General features: G+C 44.5%; 1 long non-coding RNA gene across 2 annotated transcripts; it reads left to right on the top strand.

The window, feature by feature from the left end:
* The first annotated feature begins 8,487 nt into the window (after positions 1-8,487).
* LOC309341631 lies at positions 8,488-19,171 on the top strand. Of its 2 annotated transcripts, XR_014156466.1 has the most exons (5): positions 8,488-8,608; positions 12,716-12,837; positions 17,036-17,111; positions 18,244-18,590; positions 19,021-19,171. It is a non-coding gene; the product is annotated as an uncharacterized lncRNA (long non-coding RNA). The 2 variants fall into 2 exon arrangements; XR_014156467.1 differs by lacking the exon at positions 19,021-19,171 and having other exon boundaries at positions 12,716-12,822; positions 18,244-18,865.
* Positions 19,172-20,414: the final 1,243 nt, after the last annotated feature.

Genomic DNA, 20,414 nt, shown 5'->3' with positions numbered 1-20,414 from the left:
CTGGATTACTGCACTCAGTGGGGTCACCACCCAGCGGTCGTAAAAATTGACGTTTGGAACATGGAATACACAGAACAATATAACAAAGATAATGAGTGTCCTGAACGCAGGACTGCCATCATTGCAAGAGAGTTGCAACGTTTTAACATCGATATTGCAGCACTTCAAGAAACAAAGAGCAGGAGAGGGACAACTGAAGGCTACACATTCTTCTGGAAAGGTCTACTTGAACAAGAATGTTGAATACATGGAGTTAGGCTTTCCTATCAAAAATAATCTTGTGAAGCTCTTGTCAGAAGTCCCTACCGGCATTAATGAGCAACTTTCAACCTTTCAAATAAAACTTACCAAAAACCATCAGGCTACTATTTTAAGGACTTATGCACCAACACTGAATGCCAATGAAGGCATTAAAGAAAAAAAGTTATTCTCAGCTGCCAACAGGCCTGGTGCCTAAAGCTACCTCCCCTTAAAGCACATCTTCCATTCTGTGCACCTGACCAAGCCAGCGTAGACATCACTGAGACAGGAGTGCAGACATGCTGAGATTGTGGGCTTGGAAGAGCACATCTTTGTTTGAGACTCTGTCCTGCCATGTGATGCCCCAAATCAAAGCAGCAACAAAAATACAATGAAAATATGAATAATGTGATTGCGGCAAATGGAACAGAAAGCGGAGAGGATTCCTGAGGGATTGATCGGAAAAGGTAAGTTGTATGTTTAAGGGCTGGGAAAGGGCTGAGAAGCCTTGTAATAATAATTTTTAAATTATTTATACCCCGCCCATCCCACTGGGTTTCCCCAGCCACTTTGTACTCAAAGCATCACACAGATGTGAACACAGTTACCTACAAAAATTGCATAAGATCTGTCAGCATTCTTGGAACTTTGAAGTGTCAGGCATAGCTCTAATGGCTTTAGCCCAAACGTAGCAGAGTTTTCCTGCACAGCGAAGAAGCTAGTTGAGGTGGAAATGACTAGTCAGCTAGACTCAGAATAACTATTTACAGGATTTATTAAAAGGAAAAAGAAACCAGCAGAGTTTCTGCATACAAAACAAAACAAAATAAATCCTTTCACTCTCTCTCTCTCAACCTTACACAGCACTCCTACTCCTAACACACCACACCCCAAACGTACTAGCATTCCTAGATAACAGAGTTGAGTGCTGGTCATTAACCAATTGGAGTGAGTAGTTTCTAGGTCAAGCAGACCTTGGCTTTCTGCCAAGAGTAAATTGACACTGCCTTGAGTTAATTGTGTGAAGCCAGAATCTGCAAGTTTTCATGAGAATCAATTAACAGAAACTGAACACCCCCTCACAGATTCTGCTGGACAATTAACATCAAATAACACCTATGTAGGAGATTGTTTTTCCAGCAAACCTAAACCCTTGCACATTTGCTTGTTCTTTATCTTTGCCAATGGTTTAGTTAATACATCTGCTACATTTTCCTCACTTGGTACATAAGTACATGTGATTATATTGTCTTGTACACAGCAACGTACATTTTGGTATTTTACAGAGATATGTTTGGAACGTGATTTGAAACCCTCTGTTTTACTTAAGGTTATACAAGCCTGATTATCAATGTAAACTCGTACTGGTTCTCCACAATTTACATTTAAATCTGCTAACAAATGCTTGAAATAAATCACCTCGTTGCACAATTCACTCAATGCGGCGTACTCAGATTCTGTTGATGACACACTTACAACGTCTTGCTTGCGTGACCGCCAGCTGATTAAAGCTCCACCGACCATTATGACTAGTCCTGTGACAGATTTTCTATCTGGCAAATTTCCCCAGTCACTATCACAGAAGCAACTCAACATTTCATCCTCTGAAGAATTTAATTGTAACATATAGCCAATTGTCTGTTTGAGGTATCTCAGAACTTGTTTTACCCCTTTCCAGGCATTTAGTGTGGGTTTTGAGACCAATCTACTCAATATGCCTACTGCATAGCTAATATCAGGTCTGGACCACTGTGCTAGATACAATAAACTTCCAATTGCAGAATGATATATATCAGGATGTTCAAATTCAGGACTCTCATCTATATGAAGTGTTTTTATGAAACCTGGATCCATAGGCACCACTGCCCCTTTGCAATCCTGCATCCTGTATGTAGTCAGTAGTTGTTTAACTTTGTTCTGCTGACTAATTAGGCAGCTGCCATCTTGGGCCCAGCACACTTCCAACCCTAGATATGTCCTAACCGGGCCTAAGTCCTTCATTTTGAACTTGCTGGACAATTGCTTGGCAAACCTTTTAGTTTGTTCATCTGTTTTACAAGCATACAATACATCATCTACATAAATCAGACAAAACTCTTGATCACTGCCTGTTTCCAGAGCTCTGCCTCCTCTTTTGGTAACTTTAACACCTCCTGAAAACTCTTGGGCTCTGCAATTACACTAAACACGTTTGCAGTATCTGGAGAAAAACGCACCGGAGGCACTCCTTTGTTTTGTCTTTTAGATCTTCTGGGAGAAAATTTTTCTTCTGACCCACTTTCCTCCTCAGAACTACGACCTCTCTTTTGTTGCGTAGCAACTGGTCTCTGGCTAATTCCACTTTCTTGAGAGCTCTTATCTGAACTTTCCTCCCCCTCAGACTCTGATTCTCTATGTTTACCTTCAGAGTCATGAAACTCCTGGGAAGGTTCAAACCAAACCTCAGTATTGGCATGTAGTCTCTCCCAGCCACTATGTTCACAAAAACTGGCATTCCTGGAGATCACAATGCCATTTGTCCCTTCAGCAAAGCGGAAACCTTTTCCCAGCTCCTGGTAACCCACAAACACTAACTGTTTGGTCTTAGGATCTCCCTTCTTTCTCATTTGTTTTGGAATTAGTACCCAGGCTTTTGATCCAAACACATGCAAATGGTCAATTTTGGGTTTTTTCTGAAACAATTTAAAGTACGGGGTTGTACCTATTGTTTGATGAAAGAGCCTATTTTGGAGATAACACGCGGTGAGCATGCTCTCCCCCCAATAAGACATGGGCAAATCAGCATCATCAAGCATGGCAAACATCATATTTTGTAAAGATCTGTGTTTTCGCTCTGCAACGCCATTCTCCTCTGGGGAAAAAGCATTCGTTTTTCTATGCCCAATGCCACGCTTTTGTAACCAATCTCTAAAAGCATTTGACATAAATTCGCCACCTCTGTCCGTCTGAATCCTTCTGAGTTTAATGGACAGAAATCTTTCCACAGATGCCACCCAGCCTTTAAACTTAGTGAACACGTCACCCTTATTCTTCATGGGAAAAACCCAAGAGTAACGTGTGGCGTCATCCACAATTGTTAATGAAAAACGCGATCCACCCCTGCTTACAGCAAATGGACCAATTACGTCCATGTGAACCAGCTGTAGCGGTGACTCACTAACTCTGTCACTTCTGGGGTAAGAGACTCTGTGGGTTTTAACCTTTTTACAGACATTACAATCAAGGTACTTGTTACAACTCTTTAAATTACCCCCATCAGCCAATTCAGACATTTTTAGTACACTTTTCCAGCCAGCATGCCCCATTTTCCTATGCAATAAGTGCACACAGTTGTCATGTATAGCTTTGTTATTCACTGCAGGCTGAGATTTACTGATTACTGTTGCAACTTGAGATCCTGCTTTAAGCCAAAACAAGCCTCCCTCTGACTTAGCAGTGCCTAAAATCTCACCAGCCTTCTTAATAATGCAACTGTCTCCTTCGAAATACACTTTAAACCCAGCTTTTAGCAAACAATCTACAGACATCAGATTGCTCCTTAATGAAGGCACACAAAGTACATTTTGCAGGCATTCACGAAAACAAGGAACAAAAACTGCACCCCCCGAAATCACTTCGGAAGTACTTCCGTCTGCTAGGGCTACCTGGCTGCGCTGTGCTGAGTTCTTGGAAACAAACAATTCATCTGAATTTACGATGTGCCGAGACGCGCCCGAATCAACCACCCAGACAGTTTGTTTCTCATCAGCAATCTTGACCTCGGCGGTCACCAGCTGAGCCGACTGTTTTCGTTTGAAGAATTTCTTTTTACGCTGCTGCTGCTGCTGCTGCTGCTGCTGCTGATCTCGTCTCTGCTCTTGCACCGGCCACTGAGACTTGACCAACTCTGGACATTGTCGTTTTAGATGCGCTGAAGACCCACATCGGAAACAACGCCTAACAGCAAACGCTGACTCCTCACCGGTACGCTGCTTTTGCTTCACCTCTGGCACGGCATGAGAACTCCCTCCAAACCGCCCGCCTGTAGAAGCCTCTGCAGCAAACGACCTTTCTTGCCTCTTCTGCCATTCTTCAATCAAACGCCCAGTAACGTAACTGACTGATAAATCATGCTCCTGTATGCCTTCTAGAGACAAAACTAAATTATCCCAGCTTCCCGGGAGAGAACTCAAAAGAATAGCCACCTTCTCCTGCTGGTCTAACGCACAGTCTCTTTCCTGTAGCGCAGCAAACTTTAACTGTAAACTGTGTAGGTGTTCCTGCATTGTAACCCCAGGCTGCAACGTTGCCTTGTACAATGCCTTGCGAATGAACAGCTTGGAAACCGCTGTCTCACGCACATGGAGTTCTTTAAGTGCTAGCCACACACCCCTAGCTGTCTTGATTCCCCTCACATACGGCAACTGGGAATCTTCCAGCCCCAAAACAATTGTGGCCCTTGCTCTTTGGTCTTTATCGAGGTCTTCATCATCAGGCTTCGCAGGAAACTTACTCACCACTTGCCAGAGACGATCCCTCTGCAGCACTGCCTGCATGCGTTCCGACCACAGCAAGTAATTGGAGTCATTCAGACGCTCAAAAGCCATCTGAACTGGTTGAGAGGCCATCTTGAGAGCGATGTCCCTGGAACCCGGAACCAGCTACTCACGACCACCGAGAGAGAGAACAGGAACCACAGCAACCCAGCACTCACACGCTGCAGCTGTTGTCCTTGTGTCCACTGCGTCACCAGCAAACAACAGTCAGGAACCAGCCAGTGTCCATCTGCTGCACCAACAGGAACAAAAACTTCCGGAACTACTGGAACCAACACCGTTGATGCTGACACCACCACAACTCAGGCTGGCAGCACAATACCCATAACCTCTTGGAACTTTGAAGTGTCAGGCATAGCTCTAATGGCTTTAGCCCAAACGTAGCAGAGTTTTCCTGCACAGCGAAGAAGCTAGTTGAGGTGGAAATGACTAGTCAGCTAGACTCAGAATAACTATTTACAGGATTTATTAAAAGGAAAAAGAAACCAGCAGAGTTTCTGCATACAAAACAAAACAAAATAAATCCTTTCACTCTCTCTCTCTCAACCTTACACAGCACTCCTACTCCTAACACACCACACCCCAAACGTACTAGCATTCCTAGATAACAGAGTTGAGTGCTGGTCATTAACCAATTGGAGTGAGTAGTTTCTAGGTCAAGCAGACCTTGGCTTTCTGCCAAGAGTAAATTGACACTGCCTTGAGTTAATTGTGTGAAGCCAGAATCTGCAAGTTTTCATGAGAATCAATTAACAGAAACTGAACAAGCATTTCTCCTTCACCGTTGATCCTTCCTTCCCAGACATAATTGCAGTTTGGTCTGTTTCTCCCCCAAATAGGACCTGATGCTCTGGTCAGCAGAAGAGGCTGTCTCTCAAGGGAAAGAGTAGAAAAGTACAGGGCAAGTGGCGGGAATAGAAAGGAACAAATCAGTTGGTCACTGGAAGGCAGCTCTGTGAGGCAAAGGGGGACTGAGGCTTTGCGGTGGGGTCAGGAGCCTTGGCCAGCTCTGGGAGGCCTATCTGTATGTCCACTCAGAGAAGAATTAAAACACTTCCAAACAAGCTTTGAGAGAACCCTAATTATCCCGCTGTGTGCAAATGGAAGCTGCTGTCAACCAGGAGAGCCAAGTTTTGATGTGCCACCCGCTGCCTCCTTGCTGACAGATAACCGTTCTGTTTGGACACAGAAATGGGGACATTAGTGAGTTGCTTCTAAAGCTTCTCACAAGGGCTTTTTAACCGCTCGGCTCCTGCTGGCTGCAATGGAAGTCTTGCTGCTAAATCCCTCAACTGACAGCTTCAAAATGGCATGGCAAAGAAATATCAGGTGCCCATTCTCTCAGGATGATCCTAGGACAATGCAAGGGACATCTTTGACAGCCTCTTGGCCCCACATGAGAAGTTTTTTCCCCCCCTAAACATGTTCTTGAAAGCCAAGATTGCTATATTCAGCATTGTATAATAAGGACATTTGAGCCTGTACGTGGATACAATTAATTGATTGGATGATTCTATAGCCTGCCTTTCTACTAGACAGTGGGGCTCCAAGTGAAAACCTATGTACATATAATAAGATTTTTTTTTTTAAGGCAATGATGGCTTGTGTAGGCTCTGGGGGAACAACTATGGACGATGTCTAATCCCAAGACATCTGTGGCTGTTTCAAATGATGCTCTTTGTGGGTTCCCTGGTAACCATGGAGGAGAATCTCCCTCTCCCTGTGTGTGTGGTACCTAGTGACCATGTCCAGGCTGCAGACTTCCCACCAACATCCGGTTAGCTGCTATGAGATGCTGGGTTAGATGGGCCTTTGCTCTGATCCAGCAGTGAGGGTTACTGTGACATTTTTGACTCTGTGGGAGACAAGATATTTCACCTATGTAGCTGGACAGGCTGTAGCTCCTTTTTTTTTTTTTTTTGCAGGCAAAGACAGCTCTGATGGAGGGCTCTGTGGGTATGCAATTCCCAAGGCAGATGAGGAGGGAAAGGTCAGTTCCACAAGGATGGGGAACATGTAGCCCTCCTGATATGGTTTGACTCCAGTTCCCATTAGCCTCAGCCAGCATGGTAAGTAAGTAAGTGGTCAAGGATGATGGGAACTGAAGTCCAACAACACCTGGAGGGCCACACGGGTTTTCCGTCACTGGCACCATCTCCAGGGGGGCCTGGGGACCCAGGCACCCACAAATCTTTCACTTGGATTGTTCCACTGTAGGCCACAAAGGGGCACTTCAGTCTCTGCAGAATGTCCTGTAGTTTGTTTCCTTATCTTGAGTTTGTAAGAAGTGTCTTTAGTTATCCTTTTAAGGTGAAGTTTGATTTCCTACCCCGCACAGCTCATTCTGGTGAGTTTCCCTGACAACAATCTCTCGCTGTTGACGAATTCATGCCACTACCTTGATGACCACTCGTGGTGCCTTTCTTCAAAGAGACGGTGTTGATAGCATTGGCGAGTGTTACAGATAATAACTATAGGCACAAAACAGATTTTAGTGCTCCTTCTGCTTGTTGCTTTGACAAAGTCAAGCACCAAGAAAAAACGACCTCATTCATTTGTTTCTGGTGTAGCACTTAAGTAAGTTCAACCAAACTTATCAATTAAAAGTATGTCCCCCACCTTTCTTCCAAGCAGCTCGGGGTAGTATATACATTGCTCCCTCTCCTCACATTATCCCCACAACAACCCTGTGAAGCAGGCTAGGCTGAGACAGAAAGACAAGCTGAAGATCACGGAAGGAGCGTCTCCACCCCCCCCCATCATTCAGCCCGAACACTGATGTCAGGAGTCCATGCAGGAGCCAGGCCCTGTGACCAGTAGGGCTTCACAGGACTGGGGCCTTCCTAAGTTTGTTCTGGAGAGGCAAGGCATGGCCGCACAGGTGAGGCCACTTGGTAACTCACTGCACCTGGTGATAAGAGCCAGGAAGGGATATGTCAGCATTTCCCTTTGGCTCTTCGCCACATCAACACATTTCCTTCCTTGCTGCGTTTGGCTTCTTGCTTCCTGATCCTCGGACCCTTGACTTCATGACTCCTTGCTTCTCGACCCTCGGACCCTTGACTTTGTGACTCCCTGCTTCCTGACCCTCAGATCCCTGGCTTCTGGACTCTTGTTCCTGCTCCCACCCCGCCATCTTGCCCTCGGTCCCGACGTCCTCAGCTGGGACTTCAATCTCCCGTAGACTGGACCGTGACAACTGAGGTCCACCTCCGAGGGCCTTCTGGCATTTCCTTCACTGTGAGAAGTGAAGTTACAGGGAATAGGGCAGAAGACCACCTCAGTGGTGGCGTCCTGCCTGTGGGATGCCCTCCCTTCAGATGACAAGGAGGTAAAGAACTACACAACTTTTAGAAGACATCTGAAGATAGCCCTGTATCAGGACCTGTTTGACATTTTATTATGTTTTTATATGTGCTGGAAGCTGCCCAGAGTGGCTGGGGAAACCCAGCTAGATGGGCGGGGTATAAATAATAAAATTATTATTATCGTCATTGTCATCATGGCTGAATGAGGATTTCAACTCTGGTGCCTCAGAGCCTCATCTGACACATTAATCCTTAAGCCTCCAAGACATTACATATGCTATCTTGTAAGAATCAAGCATTGTGACATGGAAGAACATGAACCTATGAGGCTGCCAGGTGGAGCCTGATGATTGTTACATCATAACCATCAGGGTCTTCGCTGACTCTTGGCAGTTTGCCACATGTGTGGGCCTGCAAAGCACAGCACAGCACAACTTTTTCAGGGCCTCCTAAACCTGCTGTTGGCCCAGAGCCCAGAAGGTTGGGCTTTGAGTCTGGAATGTCTGAGCCAAAGCTGAAGATCTGGTAATGCTACCCTGCTGAGATCAACTGCATGTGTGCTAGCCCCTTTGATTTAAAAGAAAAGAAAGAAACACAGGAATATAAATATGAAACAAGCTTAGGGCAGTGTAGTTTCTCCCATGAACTTCTAACCACTCGGCAGGAGTTTGTCAAATGAGCCATAGGGCCAGGGTGGATTGAGTTGTAGTCAATTAACTGTTGTTCAGAGTAGACCCATTGAAATGGATTTAAGTTGGTCATGGTCCTTAATTCCAGTGGGTCTGCTCTGGGTAAAAATTAGGTGAATACAATCCATTGTGTCTACAAATACAGAGCGTAGGCACTAAAATGTGAAACAACAGTAAGGAAGAGGGTTCACTGAACTACGCAACTTTCTGAAGACATCTGAAGGCAGCCCTCATAGAATCATAGAATCATAGAGTTGGAAGAGACCACAAGGGCCATTGAGTCCAACCCCCTGCCAAGCAGGAAACACCATCAGAGCACTCCTGACATATGGTTGTCAAGCCTCTGCTTAAAGACCTCCAAAGAAGGAGACTCCACCACACTCCTTGGCAGCAAATTCCACTGTCGAACAGCTCTTACTGTCAGGAAGTTCTTCCTAATGTTTAGGTGGAATCTTCTTTCTTGTAGTTTGGAACCATTGCTCCGTGTCCGCTTCTCTGGAGCAGCAGAAAACAACCTTTCTCCCTCCTCTATGTGACATCCTTTTATATATTTGAACATGGCTATCATATCACCCCTTACCTCCTCTTCTCCAGGCTAAACATGCCCAGCTCCCTTAGCCGTTCCTCATAAGGCATCGTTTCCAGGCCTTTGACCATTTTGGTTGCCCTCCTCTGGACACGTTCCAGTTTGTCAGTGTCCTTCTTGAACTGTGGTGCCCAGAACTGGACACAGTACTCCACGTGAGGTCTGACCAGAGCAGAATACAGTGGCACTATTGCTTCCCTTGATCTAGATGCAATACTCCTATTGATGCAGCCCAGAATTGCATTGGCTTTTTTAGCTGCCGCGTCACACTGTTGGCTCATGTCAAGTTTGTGGTCAACCAAGACCTGTATCGGGAAGCTTTTGATGTTTGACATTTTGCTGTGTTTTTATTATGCTGGAAGTCACCCAGAGTGGCTGGGGCAAACCAGTCAAATGGATTGGGTGTAAATAATAATAATAATAATTATGTGCAGAGTGCCACAAGCATTCAATCAACTCTTGGATGCAGGAGCTATCTTTTTAAGTACAGAGAGCATGTGAAGTAGGCAAGCTTGAGCCCCAGTGTAGTCCCCAAATAGAAAATATAGCTGCTGTCTCTTTATCATTAACTCAATGAACCCATAATTATAAAATAAACCAGGGAGAATAATTAGCATCTCCATCTTCAATTGACTTTCACCGTTTTAAATGCAATTATGTTTTAACTAATTTAGCACTTGCGATAAATGTTAAGAGGTCCAGAGTCTTCCTAGCCGGGCTTATAATTTGATTTTACGGCCCTTGAGGATGAGTTTCTTTATATGAATACTGGTTACTTCTCACTTCCTGATTTTTCTGTGTATAAGGGGCTTTCTTTATAACCCTCACATCACAATAGAGTACAATATATTGTCATAGATCATGTGGAAGACAATTCCCATCATCCCTGACCACTGGCGATGCTGAAGGGGGCTGATGGGAGCCTGTTGCTGCCCCATCCTTTTCATGCCTCTTCTGTTCCTGGGAGACAAGTGGAGAGGGGAGCTTGTCACAGCAGGAGGAGGAGACACCTGTGACTCTTCAGACTCATCTCTGCCTCTTGGCTTCTCTCTTCCCACTCTTTTGCTTCAGCTTCCGCCTCTGATTCTGGACTTCTCTCTACCACAGACTCTCCCAGCTCACTAAGCCCTGTTATCTATTCAGCTTCTGACACCTCTTCCCTGTCTTCTCCCTCTGATCACTCATCATCGTCCCACCACTCTCTGGGCTTTGAGTCTTCTTCTCTGGTGGTTCCCCAGCTGGTTCCTCCCACCATTCCTCTGTGTGCAGCCAGTCCATGACACCTGATTGAGCCCCAAACAGTTTATTCTAGAAGAAGTCATGCCCACCAAGCTCTCAGAACAGAAACTTACCTGTTAGGGAGTGAAGAGACACTGCAGCATTTGCTTGCAGGTTCCACTTCTTCATTCTAAGTTTTAACAGTTTTCTTCCAGGCTTGTTAAATGTTCCTTACCTTAGTGTGAGGCATGCAGTTTGCTTGGTGAGCAATCAGATCTGAGATGATAGTGGGGGGTTGTGTGAGGGTCTTTTGTGGCTCCTTAGGGGGAAGGGTGTGATCTCGATGAGTCCTTCTCATGTGCATATCACAGATTCCACAAAACACAATATATAATATCCCCTTCCCTCACAACTTGCCAATAGTCCCTCTCCTGATTGTGCCAGCAAAGCAGTTCAGGAGGAGGTGGGTAAACACAGAATCATATAATTGTAGAGTTCGAAGGGACCCTTAGGGCCACCTACTAAAACCCTGGAATGCAGGAATCTCAACTAAAGCATCCATGACAGATAGCCATCCAAGCTCTGCTTAAAAACCTCCAGTGAAAAAGAGTCTATCACCTTCTGAAGGATTCTGTTCCACTGTCTATGGATCACAGCTAGCTATGGATCATAGCTTTTACTGTCAGAAAGATATGTCTGATGTTTAGTTGGAATTTACTTTCTTGGTGTGTGTCCTACCCTATGGAACAGGAGAAAACATGTTTGCACCATCTTCCATGTGACAGCCCGTTAGCTATTTGAAGATGGCTATCACATCTGCTCTTAGTCTCCTCTTTTCCTGGCTAAACATACCCAACTCCCTCAACCATTCCTCATAAGGCTCAGTTTCCAAACACTTGATCATCTCGGTTGCCTTACTGATATCAAGATATACTGCTCTGATTGTGCGTGGTTTCAGAAGATTGTGGATTTTGCCGAGAGAAAACCTGTGAATAGCATCGCATGACAGTGATAGCCAAGTCAATATATGTGAATGATAACCGTGCTTCTAATAAAAGCTGTGAAGTGTTCACATAGGTTTCCCAACAATGCCAGTTGCTTTTTAATCATGTACTTCAATAAGCTGCTATACTTGACTGCAGTCCTTCCTGCCCCATTAAAATCAGTGGGTGTTCTGTAAGCAGGGGATTGCACGCTTTTTACTATTTCTCTAGCTCCAGACAACAGAAAGACAGGTGCAGAGCTTCTGAGGCAACCCATATTTTATTTTGGTGGATTAGCATCCAGGGATGGATTTTAACACTTATTGCCGAAGCAGGCTGTAATGGAAAATCTATACTTTTATCAATAGCACTGACAGTTAGCAAAGATTACATCCTATTTTATTCTTTCCTCCCTTTCGGTTGCTCACACTGAAGGATAATACCGGGTCAAGAGGAAACTAAGCAGAACATTTGCTAAGTAAACAAGGTTCGTTCAGCTGTTTCTAGAATGGTGGGAGACTCTATTTGGTTTGCCTCAAAAATGACTGAGTGGGAGCACTTTTTCTGGAGATACTGAGAAAGAAGACAGTATTCTTAATGAAATTTTAAAAATAAGAGTGAAGCATGCTGGCCCACATTCATTTCCCTGTGCAATGTAAGAATAAAAAAAATACTTTGAGAAAAGGAAATGTATTATAAGCAGTGGCAGAGAGGCTTTGCTGGTCTCTCCTTTACAGGAGATAATGCTAGTGGAGTATTCCCAGGGAGAAACTCAGTGGCAGGAAATGTTCTTCCAGGGCATGCTCAGATAATAGATTTTCCCTCTTGGGCAAAGTGGTAGCGGCTTGATTGGGTGTGACTTGTGGGAAATCTGAGCTGAATGCAGATTTGAAGGTAACTGAAGCTGACCTGAACCAGGGTGAGGGTTTTCTAATGAGGGTATGTTTCAAATGCGAATCATAGTTTTACCAACCACTGTTAGCTCTGTCAAACCAGAGCTAACCACAGCAAAACTATTGTTTTGCTAATGCCCTAGGATTCCAGTGGCTGAATGAAGGCAATACTAGATGCAGGGCTGTTGAAATTGAAAGGCTTATATTGAGTCTCTCTCTCTCTCTCTCTCTCTCTCTCTCTCTCCCCCCCTCCCATTGAACAGGTATTTTTAGGCTGATCTGACCCTTTTGTTTTCCAGACTTCACAATTGATACCAGTTACTTACAGTGGGACAGGAAGTTATGATGAAGTTATGATGGCACACTATGGGCAAGTCACTTTGAGGTGAGGACATGTGACAAAGGGGTGCCTTTTTTGGCAGTAACCTTATATAGTGTTTCCTTTTTAATTCACCATGCTTGTAGTCAGTTTAGATCTTTCAATAATACACCTTCAGGGTTTTGCTTTTTACAGTCTACAACTTTCTTTTCAAATTCTGTTAAAGAAACACACAGGGTCTCTTTTTTCCTCCCTTATTCATATAAACATTAAGTTGAAAATACTGTAGACAAATAATGGTTTTATCTGCTTGTTAATTGCTTAATCAGTTGATAGCGTAAAAAAGGCCCCTCACTTTTAAATCTAACTTCTCTTATTTTTGCACAGAAAAGACTTGATTTATTTTCATTATTTACATCCTATGCCTTCAACGTAACTTCATAATTATATTATGCCAACAAAATAGTAAAGTACACTAAAAACAGAAAATAATAACATATGATGTTGGTTCTTTAATTGTTCACAAAAATTATTCTAAAAAGATCTTGGTTCTTTCAACACAACCTCTTCCTTCTCTATAATTCTTTATGACTTCAATAAGCAGCAAAACTCTTTACAAACCAGGAATAAAAGTTACTATTTGAAATGGTTGACCAAAGACACAGGAAGATACTCGAGGGTTAGGAATGTTCTTAAAAATTGGCCTGCACTTCCAATGTTAATCTTGTCAATCATTTTCTATCACTTTCCTTCTCAATGTCTCAGAAACACTTTCCTTCTCAATGTCTCAGAAACATTGAATGTAGAAAAGTCAGAGAATCTACTGCCTTTTTGCTTTCTATATGCTTACCCAAGTAGGATATTAGTAAAGCAGGTATAACACACTCCAAGGAGATTCCTTATCTGAACGGAGCCATTTTTTATCTTTTTTCCATCTCCTCGCAGAAAATATTGTTATTATTATTATTATTATTATTATTATTATTATTATTATTATTAACAACAACAACAACCCACCCACCCATTTGGCTGGGTTTCCCCACCCATTTGGCTGGGTTACCACAATGCTCGGAGCTGGGTGGCTCCTAACAGAACACTAAAAACAAAATAAAACTTCAAACATTATAAATTTCCCTAAACAGGGCTGCCTTCAGATGTCTTCTAAAAGTCAGATAGTTGTTTATTACCTTGACATCTGGTGGGAGGGTGTTCCATAGGGTGTGTGCCACTACTGAGAAGGCCCTCTGCCTGGTTCCCTGTAACCTCATTTTTCGCAGTGAGTTATTTAGGCAACTCTTGGTTATTCTCTATCCCACTTAGCGTTTGCCATGTTTAAAGTACGTTCTGCAATTGAAACGAGGTGCATTTTTGATCAAGAAGAGAACTCTTGATGGTTAGATTTCATGAACTACCTGAGCATGGAACAACCTGGTCTAATTCTGAATATAGAAGTGGAAAAGAACAACTGGGATCTAGGGAGTTCAAGCTTCTTTGATAACATTATAGATCACTGTTGAAAGATGCAGAGTGTGAGCTGAAGAGCATCTGTGTGTGTGTGTGTGTTTGCAGGGTCCTTTTAAAAAATATTTGCAGAAGCAAAGCTTCTGCTAACAGTTTACACATATCACTCCAGGCCAGCAAAACTGCCAGGGTTTTATTTCACCGCTTTCATCGATCATGATGTGACAGAGTGACTATTTCAGGAAGTGCATAGCCATGTCTTTATTTTCTCCCCTAATGCATATGGAGCAGTTAATAGGTTTGCAGTCCAAGGTGATTTTCTACCACAATGCTCGGAGCCATTAATGTATTATAATAGCCTAGTGTTTGAGATGAAAATGCACAGCTGAAAACCAAAATTTTAAAAGTGCCTTCCCAATGCTCTTGATCAGGGGTCCTCAAACTTTTTAAACAGGGGGCCAGTTAACTGTCCCTCAGACACTGTTGGGGGCCGGACTACATTTTGGGGAAAAAATGAACCAATTCCTATGCACATTACGTGTTACAGCTAATGACTTGCAGTTCAAACAAAGGCAATAATATTTATCTAGATTTATATAGCAAGGGGAGAACCTATAAAGCTTTACAAGATGCAAAGGAAAGGGGAGGGTTGGGTGTACCAAATCTAAAAATGTATTTTGCTGCTTGTTGTTTAATGAGGATGAAGGAGTTGTTGACATTAGGGCTGAGTGATACCTGCTTTCCAACATCATAATGTATCTCCAGCTAAACCTTGTGATATGCCAACATCATCATCATCATCATTATTTTTATTATTATTATTATTATTAATTTATTTATATCCCACCCATCTGGCTGGGTTTCCCCAGCCACTCTGGGCGGCTTCCAACAGAATATTAAAATACAATGATTCATCCAATATTAAAAGCTTCCCTAAACAGGGTTGCCTTCAGATGTCTTCTAAAAGTCCAATAGTTGTTTATTTCTTTGACATCTGGTGGGAGGGCGTTCCACAGTGGGGGGACATTATGATGCTGGAAAGGAGGAAAAGAGACATGGAGGAAGAGGGCAGTTGCCGGCCACACAGACAATCAGCTTCACCATGCACAACTTCTGCCTGTTCCTGGCAAGGGCGTGCGTTGCTGCCCCGGGCTGAGCCTCAGGCAGAGCACATCAGCCAGGGCACCACATGGCATGGCACCACACACACAAACAAAGAGCCCCAGGGTGCCACCGGCCTTCCCAGAGCTGCTAGCCATGACTCACCCTAACAATAACCTCTTGCTAGGCAAGTGGCAGCTACTGGGAGCCACCGTGGTGGGGGCACTAACCAAACATGTTCTGCTCAGGTTCCATTCCACTCAGTGATCAGTGCGAGGGAGGGAGGGAGGAGGCAGTTTGCTGGTGCTCACATGACCAGAGAAACAAGCTGAGGGGCTGGCGGACCCCACTCACATCTTGGGCTCCTGAGGCCATCGCACACATTGTTTTCAAGTGTTAAATGTTCAGAAAAAGTCAGAAGCCCATGGCAGTATAAGTTCCTCAACTAAGTTTATTCAACATTTGTCAGTGACAACAGCTCACTCATAGGAACACAAGAACCAAACTGACTGGACAACATGATATTAATCCCAAGCATGAACTGACCGTTGACAGTTAAAATTCCTGCATTGCAGGGGGTTGGACTAGATGATCCTCAGGGTCCCTTCCAACTCTACAGTGCTATGAAAGTGCCTTCGCTTACTTGCCATTAGAACGTTTGTCTATGAACGCTTCTACGATTGGTTAGAATGCGCCTTGTAACATAAAATGTGTTAAACCCAATACATAACATCAAGGAAACGCCTCGCCTTGCCGGGTTTACCTCAGTGTGTGGGTATGGACTGAGCGGGCAGCGAGGTCCTCCACGTTGTGGGGGGCGGCATGCCTTGCCTGGAGAAGCCATTCTCTCTCTTGCTACCTTGCTTGCTCTTCCCGAGGCCCTCCATTCTGCCCTGGGTGGCCCCGCTTCTCCAGAGCGCCTGGCCAGAGGACATGCGCCTGCCCACAGCCGGGCCGGAGCAGGCCTCCTGGGCTCGTCAGAGGCTGCTGCCCGAGCTGGCAGAAGAGGCAGTGGGAAAGCGAGGCGTTGTCGTTGTCAAAGGATGGAGTGGCAGGTCACGCGTGAGGTAGCGCTGTCCACTCGCTTGCCACAACTTGCTGCTTGTCTGCATGGGGAGGTGGCAAATGAGGAGCCCCAGCAGCTGAGCCAGTGGAGGGCCCAGGCTGCCGAGTGAGGCCTGCTCTTCGGCTGCCGCTCCCCTGTTGGCACCCCTGCTCCACTGGGCAGGCCGCAGCACGCACAGTGTCCTCTGCTCTCCGCGCTCTTGCCGCCGCCACCACTGCAGTCCAGTAAGCCAGGCAGGCGGCGAAAGCGCTGCCACCACGGCTGCTGCGATCAGGACAGGTGCCCAGCGTTTTGGTTGGTGGACTGGATTTGCAAGCCTGGTGGGCCGGATCTGGCCCGTGGGCCGTAGTTTGGAGACCCCTGCTCTTGATCATGTCTCTCTATTCTGGACTTAAAGCCCGTTTGGACATTCCAAGGAAATTACGAGAGATGGGTCATAAATGGCTGAGGGCTCGATTCAGCCCCTCGCCTCCTCTCCCTGGGTTGTAGGCCACCCAAAAGATTGGCTCTGGGAGGGTCAGGAGTATTGTATATATAGATATTGTGCAGTTTGAAGCAACTGGAAGCATAAGAACTTACTCCTTTTGGAAGAAATGTCCAGGCCCACAAAAATATTATTCAAACTTTATCTTGCAGAACTCTTCAAAACAAAACAGAAACATCAAATGATACATCAAAAAATATCCATTGGCCCTCGACTGTGCAGCTCATGGTGAGCCATTTTACATGCTTTTGTTCTCTGTGGTGTTGGGCAGGGGGACTAAACTGGCAACTCCCTTCAAAATGGAGATTTGCTACCTGATCTAAGGAGATTTGTCACCTGATCTAAGGTTTGAACACTAATGTGTTAGCTAGCAGGAAACAGCAGTTAGTTAATTGTCAACTCATTAAAAGCAGAGAGAGAGCTCTGCTTGCTTTTCTAAAGCTTCAGTGGCATCTACCCATGTTAAAACTTTCCACTAATACACATTTAGATAGTATGATATATGTGGCAGCGGCTGAACATCAGAGCTACCTATCTGCTCCCTGCTCACAGTGCTCGAGTTGAGAGGGAGTAGAGGGGGGCTTAAATGAAACCCACAAACCTCAACCTCAGAATTGCCCCAGTTATACTAAAAAAAGTAGCTAAAATCAGTAGCTAAGGCACCACAGAAGGTATTGGGACCTCTCTGCCAACTCCATTCAAGCAATGCTGCAACATCTAGTTCAAGCTATCAGTCTCCTGACAACATGTTTCCCTCTTCCAGATCCTCTTCTGTTTGGTTTGCTTAATTATTTGGATTTAAGTTATGATTCCTCCTATTTTTGAGCTGCCTTTCAGCAGAAAGTTGGCATGCTCATAGTATAGAGTTCCATGAATGAATAATCACTATGAAGCTTACATTGACTCTCCCCCACCCCCACCTATTGGTCCCCACATCACAAAAAGTTCAGAATGTGTAGGTGGCATCATTCTATGTGCGAGTTAATTTATTTCTTTAGAAAGGTTTATAGACCACTTAATCAAAGACCTCTTTAAGCTCTGTGCAAAATAAAACTGCAGATAAAACACAGCTAAAGTTCACAAAACTATTAAAATAGACACCATTAAAACACACATGAAAACAGGAAAACTTTGCAAATGAATTTAGGTAACTCAGTTATGTGTCTGCGTAGGCTTGGTTTAATGAAAAAGTTTTCCACAATTTAGCTTTCATAAGGAGATCATTAAAAAAAAAAAGTGATGTGATGAGGGACCACAGATCATGTCCTTTCCATGTTAAGTAATTGCCTAACAATGGGAACCAAGCTGTGAGACAAGTCTATTATGAGTGCCACAATTATTACTGTATCACTTTTTCTAGGCTAGATCAGCCTTGCAAATATGTTCACAAGAGTCACTAGCCCATAACATTGGAATGGTCAACTGGCTTTTCTGCCTTGCTGCTGGAAGAAATTCTCACCTGCCAATAGGTGAGCAGATGAAAGGCCTGTACATTAAAAACATCCTTCCGCTCGTCTGAAAGGCCACTGGTAGTTAAAGGCCTGGTTACAGAGGAAAGTTTTTGCCTGGCACCTAAAGCTACATAATGATGGCGCCAAGCGAGCCTGTCTAATTGTCTAATTCTTTTCTGATCGATACATTTGGAGAGCTGCTGTTGGAAGAGTTACGACTGCACCACTTCCAATTATGAATCTCTGAGAGCAAAAGGTGAGAGGAGAAGTTGAGTGCTGATGAAACGATAGCCTGCTTTGTGAGTTTCTGTCATAATTTGTGTCGGCTTGAATGGGAGAGCAAGTAAGTGTTGCACAGGGAGTGTCTCCCTCCTTTTGCAGGAGAGGTTGGGCTGGTTCACACCTTAATATTCATCCGCTGTAGACTATATCTTCACAGAAGTTTCGTGTTTATTTTATTATACATGGAAATCCATACAATTCTCCATTATGGATAAAGAGCCACCCAGAGTGGCTGGGGAAACCAGCCACATAAAACAACAACAACAACAACAACAACAACAACAACAACAACAACTATTATTATTATTATTATTATTATTATTATTATTATTATTACTGGCCCATTGAAAATTACCTTAACATTATTAACTATGTTACTTAATGTGAACAATGAAGATGAACAGGCACACTTGGTGGGGATGTGAGAGAGGGCCTTCTCAGTGGCTGCTCCCGGACTTTGGAACTCCCTAGAGAGGCTAGGCTTCCTCTTTGCTGTCCTTCTGCTGGCAAGTGAAAATCATTTTATTCTGCTTTTGGAAATTATCTGTTTTAAGGAAAGGGCTTTTAATAGCGCTGTGCTGTTTTTGCTATCTGTATTTTAATACATTTATTTTTGCATTGTCTTAATTCTGTTACAGTTAGCTTTTTAACTATTCTATTTTATATATTTTCAGCTTTTTGTATTTTATGCCATACTTTTTAATAACAAGTATTATATTAGTCTAAATCATAATCACAATCATAAATGTTACGGATGGTAGAAAACTGCTCCTGTCCAGCACTTTCTATCTAAATTTGTCACAGCCTATCCAGGTCCCTGCAATGTCATCGAAGGGAAGCAAGTGGCTCCCATGAAAGTCAATTAAGCTGTTTCCCCGACAGCTTCAAAGGTTGCAAACAACTTCCCCAAAACATCTGCCAAGAGGACAGGTTCCTACCATCTCAAAGCAGGTGACTTTCTTTTCATTCTTCCAGAACCCAGCAATTTGAGCAGGCAGCCTAAAGCCTGTGGGAGAGATTTGCAGCGCAAGTGAAGCCCATGTCTCATTTGGTGTCGTTGCCTCAATCTCTTCCTGTCTCCTCCAGCAGCATTCTGCCTCCTTTGATGCACAGGAGTGTGGTTAGGGAAGAAGAGAAGACAGATAAGGCATCAGAATGTAGAGGAGGAATCAACATAGGCAACAGAACTAAGGGAAGGGAAGGAAACGCTTATGGCATGGGCCAGACTCAGGCATTTTGCCTCTGTGCATTCAGCGGTCCATGAGAGCAGAGGCAGTGCAAGACATTGTGCCGCCTGAGGCTGACCCAGTTGTCTCTGCTTCCTTCCACTCCTGGCTTCCTCTGACCCTTCCATTTGCCTGTTATTTACTGCAGCCAGCTGGCCTCTGACAAAGCAGTGGCAGCGTGGGCATTGCCAAGTTTGCTCCAAGGAAGGGGCCTTTGCTCAAAGTGTGGTGTTGTTGGCGAAGTTGCCCCGAAAGCCCCTGTGCCACTCGGTGGGTCTCAGAAATACAGCTTTACAATGCCTCAAGGCAGCGGTGGCACTGGCACTCTCTGGGCAACCTTACTCACAAGGTGACACTCTGAAGGAGCAAAGCCAGCAGTGCCCTTGCCGCCACTGCAGTTTGAGTGGGTGGAGCAGCAGGAGGCAAGAGTGGCGCCAGTGAACAGGCAGGGTTGTCCATTGTAGAGGGCAGCCTGCTGGCCCTGCATGCAGCAGGAGGAGGGAGGGCACAATTCATTGCCTCTCCTCGTGCACCTCCTGTGCCACATGACTCATGACAAGGCTGGCCCTGTT

This window comes from Podarcis erhardii (genome assembly GCF_964252035.2).
Source record: "Podarcis erhardii genome assembly, chromosome: 5".
In the NCBI taxonomy this organism is placed as follows: domain Eukaryota; kingdom Metazoa; phylum Chordata; class Lepidosauria; order Squamata; family Lacertidae; genus Podarcis; species Podarcis erhardii.
This window is presented reverse-complemented; position numbering and strand designations above follow the sequence as displayed.